This window comes from Triticum urartu, chromosome 4, assembly GCF_003073215.2.
Source record: "Triticum urartu cultivar G1812 chromosome 4, Tu2.1, whole genome shotgun sequence".
Classification (NCBI taxonomy): Eukaryota; Viridiplantae; Streptophyta; class Magnoliopsida; order Poales; family Poaceae; genus Triticum; species Triticum urartu.
Window position 1 is genome coordinate 296,243,518 of NC_053025.1, and position 7,905 is coordinate 296,251,422.

Genomic DNA, 7,905 nt, shown 5'->3' on the forward strand with positions numbered 1-7,905 from the left:
TCCAAAAAATGTTGAAACATGTCGTGGGCTGCCCATGTTAAACAACAAAACCTAGGCCATGGACCTGGTGGGCCCAGGACTATCAACCTCTCGACGAATAGTTGTCTCTCGATTCCTCTTGTTTTGCTGACCATGTTGGGAATGACAGATAGCGGCGCCACGGCTAGAGCACCAAGGCGGAGGACGACGTTGAGACCTCGGACCGAACGAACCGGAGCGGGGGAAGACGCAGGCGAAGGGGACTATGAGGGTTGACTTGTTCGGGTGCAGGGTGGGCCAGTGGAGCTGCCGCCACTGGACAATGTGTGGTAGTAGAGGGATGGCCTAGCCAACGCCATAGGCTATGATGGCCAGCCGATGTATAGGAAGAGGACGAAAGATTGAATAAAATAAAGAAATACAAATGGATAGGTGGTTGGTCCCATATGTCTGTGTACGAGACCTGCTGGGTCCACCTGAGGAGGGGAATATGTTGGGAGGAAGGAGATTCAAAGCATGGCAGCCGAGTGAACTAGTTTTTTTAACGGACAAGTGAACTAGTTACATACATAAGCAAATAGCCACTAAAAAAAGCAAACTGGTTAATGGGTTGTTAAAAGAAATATTTCGAACAAAACAGATAATTACGACACATAGGCTAATGCATGAAACACTCAAATGATAAAGGTGCTTATAAACAGATAAAGTACAACATCTAGACCTTCCTGGCACGGTTGATCATGACGTTGCGGCTGTCCGTGTACTCGTGGGTTACGGGAAGCAGACACGCCCTCATGTCCAAGATCTGCATGTACATGTCGTAGCATGCGTATGCGTCCTTGGCCGCGTAGGTTATGTAGGCTAGATTAAGAGGTACCTCCCACGTGTTCAGGTCCTTGGTATTGTTGTCTTCTTTCATGTTGGCGTATTAGGGGTCGATGATGGTCTCGGCGAGGTCAACCACATAGTCCTTCTCTAGCCCGTTGTTGATGATCTTGTATTGCTTCTGGATGTCGACAAGCTTGTTGCACCAGATGGCCGAATCGTCACGTTCTTCCTTCTCTCCGCCGTACCGAAGGTGCAGTTGGCGCTGCCGATGAAACGGGTGAATGCTCCAGAACCTCTGATGGCCCTACAGAAGTGGTAGATGAGAACCTCGTCCCGCACACATACCTGGGCGACGGTGATCTGCTGGTCCCTGTTAGGCGACGAATGGATGGGCACAAGGTCTAGTCCTGCAACCTTGTGCTTTCTTGTCCTGTAGGTACCGCTTGAACTCGGCGAGGCAGAGCCTCACCGAGTTTGGATCGTTGGTGTACATCACATTCAACTTGGTGCAGCCATAGGACTGAACGACGAACTCAAAGGGGAACTCCTTGCTGAAGTCCATATCCAGCAGGCTCACCCCTCGGATCGCCATTGGAGTCTCTTCAAGTGAACGAGTGTGTAGGCGGCGGCAGCAGTTCGTTTTTCAGCTCTTGGGGAACTGGATTCAACAGTAAACTGAGTGTGTACAGGCGACAACAGTTACTACCCCTCCCTCGTCCGCTGCACGCCCGGCAGAAGATGCACCCTCGGCGCATTCAAACGCCTCCATTAAGAAACCTACTCCGGCCACACGCCAGTTCAGGAGCGGGTCTGTATTGGTACTATAATAACAGGAGTTAGTGGTCAGTTTACTTAAATTTAATTAGCTTTAATAAAAATTTATACTTAAAACAAGCAATGCATTGGCTCGTTCTATCAGTGCCACATGATCAACATGCACAACAATTAGAATTATTATTCTCAGGATGCACACGATCAGCACATTTGTCGCACTTTCACAAAGATAATACTACCAAGTTTGAACTATTTGTTATGGTTGTTGTCCTCTGCATCATCATGCCGTCTTTCCCAGCTTGTAAGATTCAGAACCAACAAATAAGATCCAAATAATAAGTACAACAAAGATGCCTACACATCTCATTGATTCCCATCTTGCAAGATTCAGAACCAACAAATAAGATCCAAATAATAAGTACAACAAAGATGCCTACACATCTCATTGATTCCCAGCTTGCAAGATTCAGAACCAACAAATAAGATCCAAATAATAAGTACAAAAAAGATGCCTACACATCTCATTGATTCCCAGCTTGCAAGATTCAGAACCAACAAATAAGATTCAAATAATAAGTACAACAAAGATGCCTACACATCTCATTGAATCCCAGCTTGCAAGATTCAGAACCAACCCATTAGAGCCTTTTGATAAAGTGAATATCGGGATTAAATCTATCTTGGCTAGCCATGTTATACAATCGAAGAACTTGACGAATGCTCTTGACCGTCACAACATCTGTAGTTGAGTATTCCTGTTTGCACAGCACAAACAAGAAGAGCATGATTTCACTTTAATAGTGGCCTCCTTGAACTCAACCTGCAGCTCCACTCGGATGAGGCCTGCCCGGAGTTCCATGATTCAATTCATGCGCCTTTTTCCATAGTTCACCTGAAATGAAGCAAAGATTGCATCATTCAGCTAGCAAGAAGTACTTGCTCTCGTGAGCTGGCAAGTTCTTCTTTAGTAGTTGCACTAAAATTGAGGAACATTAAGGTTGGCTGTCCGGCTCATGTAAGGTGCAACTATAATTTTCTTATCCTTTTGTGCAGTTCCACTAAAATAAAGTGCCATTGTGGTGACAGTGACGACTCATCTTGCAAAGGCTAATAAAATGTTGCACGCGATTACCAGCAGAACTTGACGGAGATTTTGGAAACTCCAATCACCATTTTTTGCAGTTCCACCAAAATTGAGAGATGTTTCCCACGTTACATTTTAGTTGAACTGCACAAGACACTCATTCCAAAAAAAGTGTTTTGTGCAGTTCACCAAAAGGTCACAATAGCAACAAGGTGAAATGGATATCCCTATCTGCACAAAAAGATAGAAAGTAAATAGTTGCTGGTCAATAAGAATATACGAAACATATACGAAATGAAAAGAAGCATCTTAATCATGTTCAAGGCAATCACGCAAGGACAGTAGAAATTTTAAAACGTCAGCAATGCTTCATGTTACCAGAAGCATTACGATCAACAATGAGATTCCTCAAATATGGGATTACTTTAATGGTGGCATTGCTTGTTTACCATATACAGTAAATCAACAGCAGCTAAAGAGTTGGTTTAAGGGCATGGGACCGTGGGGACACCAGGACACTCAGCAACGTAAAAGGAGCAACTTACTTATCATACTGGGGAAAACAGCAGGAGTGCCATTTGTAACATAGTTTAATTGCATCTTATCACTGGAGGCATTAGATTAACAATAACACTGGTTAGACATGTCCCTAAGGTAACCGTGTGATCGCTTCATTTTACATGCGCCCTTACATTAACAACAACAAAAGGTTGGTATAAGGACATGCGACAGTGGACGCATCAGCACAATGTACCTACAAGGAGGCATAAAGTGGTGATGCCGAGTTTGTTCATGCTATGCGAGGGCAGCAAATCTAATCCTGGAGACCTTTTACTATGTGAGGGCAGCAAACCTAATCCTGGAGACCTTGTAGTATGTGAGGGCAGCAAATCTAATTCTGGAGACCTTTTACTATGTGAGGGCAGCAAATCTAATCCTGAGACCTTTTACTATGTGAGGGAAGCAATTCTAATCTTGGAGACCTTTTACTATGTGAGGGCAACAAATCTAATCCTGGACATACTCTATTGACTTGTCCACCAGCCGCCACTTTCTATCCTTTTTTCAACCAATAATAGATCTGTTCCTTATCCAGTTTGTACGGTGTTTTCCCGTTATTTCCCTTTTCAACCAAGAGACCGGTTGGGTATCCGGTCTCTACTACTTTCACCATATTATTTCCTCTTTGAATCAAGTCCTAGATTCATGCTACAACTTCCCCCCTTTCTTCGTTGTTTGAACAAAGCCCTAGATTCGAATGCATGAAGTAGCTTTACCTCTAATAATACTAAAAATTTAGGTGGCTTTGAAGAGCTGATGGGAGTAGAAAAAGATGCACATGCAGACACGTGGGGAGCTGGGGCAGTAGAGCAAGGCCGCTTTCAAAGAACTTATACCTGAGGGTCGTCGGGATGTCGGCGGCCGCAGGTCAGATCTGTGGACAATACAGCAGGGAGGAAGAAGGGTCAGAGGACCTCCCGAGCCGGCGCTGTGTCGGAGAGAACGGCACGGGCAGAGGATCGGGCCCCTCCGGCAGCTGTGGGTTTCCTCCCTCGCCGGTGATGACCGCGTGAACGATGCACCTAGTCCTCTACACACACCAGCCGAAGGGATCCTACCGGATCTGTGACCTGCAGTGAGCAGAGAGAAAATGTCGCTACCGCTGTCTTGTTTATATCTGGAGAGGATGAGAGAATGAAGAGAGAAACCCTACTAAAGCAAGCGCTTAGGCCCCTGCGTACATATATAGTGGAGTGATTATCTTTTTCTCTCCACAACAAGCGTTTCAATTTGTGTATGTGGCATTAAAGAAAAGAAACTCTCTATTTAAGGTGACTACCTGTACGACTCCTACTTACTACTACTACTAGTAGTATTGTTCACTTGTTCTCCCCGGCCCTCCATTCATTGAACAACCCCACGGGTAAATAAACATACAATACTACTCCCTCCATTCCTAAATATAAGTCTTTGTAGAGATTCTACTATGGACCACATATGGATGTATATAGATGCATTTTAGAGTCTAGATTCACTCATTTTGCTCTGTATGTAGTCCATAGTGAAATCTCTACAAAGACTTATATTTAGGAACGGAGGGAGTAGTATTTATATAGAACGACAAGCTCGAACTATTTTCGCGTAGTTAAAAGTTGATGGCGGGGCTTTTCCCGGGCAGTATGCGCGACAGTTTTCGCGTAGGCGGATTGACAGAGAGGCGAGGAGGGTGAGGGAGTAGCGGATTCAACTTACTTACTGCTAGAAAGGTCGGGCTGTGTGATTTGACGACACGTTACTGTTTGGATCCATGTGTTAGAGTTAGTTTGGGTTAGTTTGAACTCAACTAACCCAAAAATATCCAAACAGGAGGGTTAGTTTGGGTTACTGTTTGGATCCATGTGTTAGAGTTAGTTTGGGTTAGTTTGAACTCAACTAACCCAAAAAACTCTAACCCACCCAAGAGGTGCTTATTTGGGTTAGTTCTTCTCGGGACACTAAAAAACACATTTTTCTCTCGCTCTCCCCGCAGCAGATCCCTCCCCACTTCCTCGAAGCTTCTCGTCCTCTCCCTCCCTCCCTCTCGCACCGCCCATTAAGGCACCTCGCGGTATCCGCGCTCCATCTAACCCTGTCATCCAAACACCTCTTTCGCTAGAGTTACTTCAGGGTTAGTTCAGGATTAGAATCTAACTCTAACATTTAACTGAGTTAGAGTATCCAACCAGGGCCAGGCGGCACGACCGGGGTGATGCCCCCCTTCTGTTCCGCACTCTAATCTGGTGCATGACACGTATTACGTCGACCCGGATGCTGCAGGCTGTCCCACATGTCGGCGAAGTAGTACGTAGTAGTAAGAAGAAGCAAAGAATCATGTGGTATAAGTCTTTCTAGAGATTCCAACAAGTGACTAGACTACACCGCGTGCAGTATCTCAAATCTAAAATCTCAAATCTCCCTTCCAGTTTCTAGGGCTCAAATCTCAAATCTCATCAACCAAGGCATTTTGCGATTGGAGGAATGTATCTCGTACTTTACAAAACTACCCTAATTAAACTCATGCATTAATTACGTAGTTCTCTCATTTTCCTCTCTGCCTTGGTTGCAGTGCACAATATTGACCACTCCTATATGACTAGCCGCTCTATCTACATGCGGGACATCAAAGCATCCGGGCCCGCGTTGTTGGGGATCGTTGCAAAAATTAAAAAATTTCTACGCATCACCAAGATCAATCTGTGGAGAGACTAGAAACGAGAGAGAGGGGAGTGCATATTCATACCCTTAAAGATCGCGATGCGGAAGCGTTATAAGAACGCGGATGAAGGAGTCGTACTCGTAGCGATTCAGATCGCGGTTGATTCCGATCTAAGCGCCGAACAACGGAGCCTCTGCATTCAACACACGTATAGCCCGGGGACGTCTCCTCCTTCTTGATCCAGCAAGGGGAGAGGAGAAGTTGAGGGAGAGCTCGGCAGCACGACGGCGTGGTGGTGGAGCTTACAGTTCTCCGGCAGGGCTTCGCCAAGCACTACGGAGGAGGAGGAGGTGTTGGGGAGGGAGAGGGCTGCGCCAGGGGAAGGGGTGCGGCTCCCATGTGCCTCCCCACTATATATAGGGGTGGAGGGGGCTGGTTTCTTGCCCTCCAAGTCCATTGGGGCGTTGGCAAAGGTGGGGGCAAGAAATCCCATCATTTCCCTTCCCCACCGATTGTTATCCCCCTTTTTTAGGGATCTTGATCTTATCCCTTCGGGATATGATCTTATTCCTTCTAAGGGGGGATCTTGGTGCGCCTTGACCAGGGGTGTGGGGCCTTGCCCCACTACCCATGTTCATGTGGGTCCCCCATGCAGGTGGGCCGCACTCCGGAACTTTCTAGAACCTTCCCGGTACAATACCGAAAAATCCCGAACATTTTCTGGTGGCCAAAATAGGACTTCCCATATATAAATCTTTACCTCCGGACCATTTCGGAACTCCTCGTGATGTCCGGGATCTCATCCAGGACTCCGAACAACATTTGGTAACTGCACACTAATTCCCATAACAACTCTAGTGTCACCAAACCTTAAGTGTGTAGACCCTACGGGTTAGGGAATCATGCAGACATGACCGAGACAGCTCTCTGGCCAATAACCAACAGTGGGATCTAGATACCCATGTTGGCTCCCACATGTTCCACGATAATCTCATCGGATGAACCACGATGTCGGGGATTCAATCAATCCTGTATACGATTCCCTTTGTCAATCGGTACGTTACTTGCCCGAGATTCGATCGTTGGTACCCAATACCTCGTTCAATCTCGTTACCGGCAAGTCACTTTTACTCGTTCCATAACACATCATCCCGTGATCAACTCTTTGGTCACATTGAGCTCATTATGATGATGCCCTATCGAGTGGGCCCAGAGATACCTCTCCGTCACATGGAGTGACAAATCCCAGTCTCAATTCGTGCCAACCCAACAGACACTTTTGGAGATACCCGTAGTGTGCCTTTATAGCCACCCAGTTACGTTGTGACATTTGGAACAACCAAAGCATTCCTACGGTATCCGGGAGTTACACAATCTCATGGTCTAAGGAAATGATACTTGGCATTAGAAAAGCTTTAGCAGATGAACTACACGATCTTGTGCTATGCTTAGGATTGGGTCTTGTCCATCACATCATTCTCCTAATGATGTGATCCCGTTATCAACGACATCCAATGTCCATGGCCAGGAAACCGTAACCATCTATTGATCAACGAGCTAGTCAATTAGAGGCTTACTAGGGACATATTGTGGTCTACGTATTCACACATGTATTATGGTCTCCGGTTAATACAATTATAGCATGAACAATAGACAATTATCATGAACAAGGAAATATAATAATAACCATTGTATTATTGCCTCTAGGGCATATTTCCAACAGTCTCCCACTTGCACTAGAGTCAATAATATAGTTCACATCACTATGTTATTGTAATGAATCCAACACCCATGGGGTTTGATCATATCTCGCTTGTGAGAGAGGTTATTAGTCAACGGGTCTGAACCTTTCAGATCTGTGCGTGCTTTACAAATCTCTATGTCATCTTGTAGATGCAGCTACCATGCACTACTTGGAGCTATTCCAAATAACTGCTCTACTATATGAATCCGGTTTACTACTCAGAGTCATCTGGATTAGTGTCAAAGTTTGCATCGACGTAACCCTTTACGACGAACTCTTTTACCACCTCCATAATCGAGA